The sequence below is a fragment of the Calidris pugnax genome, unplaced genomic scaffold (genome assembly GCF_001431845.1).
Source record: "Calidris pugnax isolate Ruff unplaced genomic scaffold, ASM143184v1 scaffold38, whole genome shotgun sequence".
Lineage (NCBI taxonomy): Eukaryota > Metazoa > Chordata > Aves > Charadriiformes > Scolopacidae > Calidris > Calidris pugnax.
This window is the reverse complement of record NW_015090995.1, coordinates 11,402,056-11,404,477: the sequence shown is the minus strand read 5'-3', so window position 1 is coordinate 11,404,477 and position 2,422 is coordinate 11,402,056. Positions and strand designations below refer to the sequence as shown.

Genomic DNA, 2,422 nt, shown 5'->3' with positions numbered 1-2,422 from the left:
TTCCCCCCCCCCCCCCCAGTAGTGCTTTTCTCGCTGTGCTGAACTGGAATCCTAAGTGGCAACTCCTGCAATTCAATGCATTTTTATGCATTTACTACCTAGGTGAGTACCCTGCGCTCAGGGCTTTCCCATAGCATTAAGTGATCAAGAGCATAAAGAGAGAACCATGTCCTCATTTGTTATATCTCAAGGCTGGGGTGTTGGAGCCAAGTGGGACGCACCAACATTTCTGTCTTGCTGACAGCACTGTGCTGGCCTTTTGGGTGTCTTATCAGCCAGGTCACAAGGAGGAATGGAAAGTGGGGGGAACCCCACCCCAACAAAATAAAAAAAAACTTGAAAAGCTTAACTCAGGTGCATCAAACATCCTAAAAGGTGAGATTTGCTTTTAAAGAAGTTAAACAGCATGGAAAGCAACAGCTTCCATCAGTACTTTTTGCTGTTAAAGTGTCATTTTCTTTCTTGGCATCTGTGGAAGACGAGAACTAGCAGTGGGAAGGAGGCGTGCACAGAAATGTCTGAGCAGGGGGAGAGGAAAGCCACAAGACAAGCTCAAGAGTAAAAATTGTTTTCCTCCATGTTTTAATTTGACAAAAGAGGATCCATCTCAGGTTGGTCATGGTGGGATGGTTGGTAGCTGTGTTACAAAGGTGAGATGTAGGTGGATGTTTTCTGGGAATGCCATTTACCACTTAAAGCTTTGCTTCTGCTAAGTTTTAACTTAAGCTTTTGAAGTGCAGCAGGGTAACTGCTGTAGCAAACTAGGCAAGTTCAGCCTATTAAAAGCAAACAAACGAAAATAGTGAATTTTTTTTTTAACTCGGAGTCTGGAAGCTTTACATGCCAAACTGCTAATTGGCAGGAGGGAGGAACTTGGTAAAAAATACAGGAAGCATCTAGTGTTTGATTTTAGGCCTCTAAGTAGAGAAGAATAAAATACTTGTTAAAGCTTTTTAAGCTATGCCGTATGTAAAAGTGTGGGTCTTCTTGATTGTTGAGTTCAGACTAATTCTCCCTTTGAACCTGGTCTCACGTTTTGCAGCACGTGGGCAGGGCTGTATGAACTAAACAACTACGGTTTCCTTCTTAAACCAACCCAACAATCAAACCCCTGAAACTTAGTAAAATTTTTTATTTTCAGTGTTCTAGGAACAATTTCAGTTCCTGGGCTCTGCAGGGGAGCAGCAGTGTTGGCACCTGCTGACAGGGCAGTGGTAGCAAGGTAAGAGGCAGAGAGGGTGGCAGTAGTTTAGCACCTCTCAGGAAGGTTGTCACTGCTAACCCCTCCTCGCCCCTGGGTAGGGGGTATCAAAACCCTGTGCTAAAGCCCAGTGCATTCCAGGCAGATTCAGTTGTTCAGTTGTGGTTGAGTTGAGTGCCCTGAAGATTTAAAGGAAAAAAAAAAAAATCACAAGAAATCCCTTTACAAAATCTCTTTCTAGGTAAGCAAAGCTGGAGAAGACTGATGCCGAGAGTGGCCCAGGAGCTTGGCTGCCATGGGCTCTCGTGGGCTGATGCCAGTGGAGAGCGCAAGGTTTGCTCGGAGCAGGTCTGTCAGGCGCATTTTCACAAAGGCGAGGACAAACAAGTACGAAAGGGTCAGTTTCTTCATTCTTACAGTGGGACCTCCACCAAGCAACCGCTTTGGTCTTTCAGGGTCCAGCTGCTCATGAGGTGTGTCTTGGGTTGCGGAGGGTGGCAGAGCTGGGGTGTGACATTAATGGCCATTAGAAGCTGGATCAAACGATGTTTTAGCAATAGTAAAATTCTGTAATTCTCTGTGCAGGAACCTGGCCAGCAGAGGAAAGATCCCTTTTCACAAGACAACCAATATTTGATTTAATGGGTTTTGGACGTTCCCCTTTATTGCTCCCAGAGAGAAATTCCAGAAAGCCTAAATCAGTAAGTGCATTCAGTCCTCTAGAGTAAATCTTCAATTTAAAAATATAAGTGTCGTAATTCTAAAGAGGAACAGTACAGAAGAAAATGTACCCAGTCTTAACTACTTAGAGGTAATAAATGGTTATATTAAATGATAGAGAAATCATTATATACATCTTTTTCTAATTCCTTGCATTTTCTAGACAGCTTATTAAAATATAGGAAATGTAGATTCATCTGTACAAAATTTGGAATGTTTTTTCTAAGATGAAGAACTTATAGGATCTGCTAAGAATTCTTTTCTAAGAACTGGTTTTAATGCTTTGACTTCTAGTGCAAGAGGGATTTAGGGAAATCGGAAGGTGATACCTTTCACAGGATAAAGGTCAGGAGCTGTTTTACTCTAGGACAAAAAAAAAAAAAAAAACAAAAAGCTATGGATAAAATCAGAAGGGGTATTCAGAAAAAAAAGAAAAAAAAATGAATGGTTTTTTTTTTGCTTCTGAATAAAACCTTGTTTTGCCCGTCTCTTGAGTAGGGG

The 2,422-nt window shown here is 42.0% G+C and overlaps 1 long non-coding RNA gene across 1 annotated transcript; it reads left to right on the top strand.

Annotated features, from left to right (window-relative positions):
• The first annotated feature begins 6 nt into the window (after positions 1-6).
• Positions 7-2,308, top strand: LOC106895586. The gene is made up of 2 exons (XR_001413451.1): positions 7-1,674; positions 1,787-2,308. It is a non-coding gene; the product is annotated as an uncharacterized LOC106895586 (long non-coding RNA).
• The last annotated feature ends 114 nt before the right edge of the window (positions 2,309-2,422 follow it).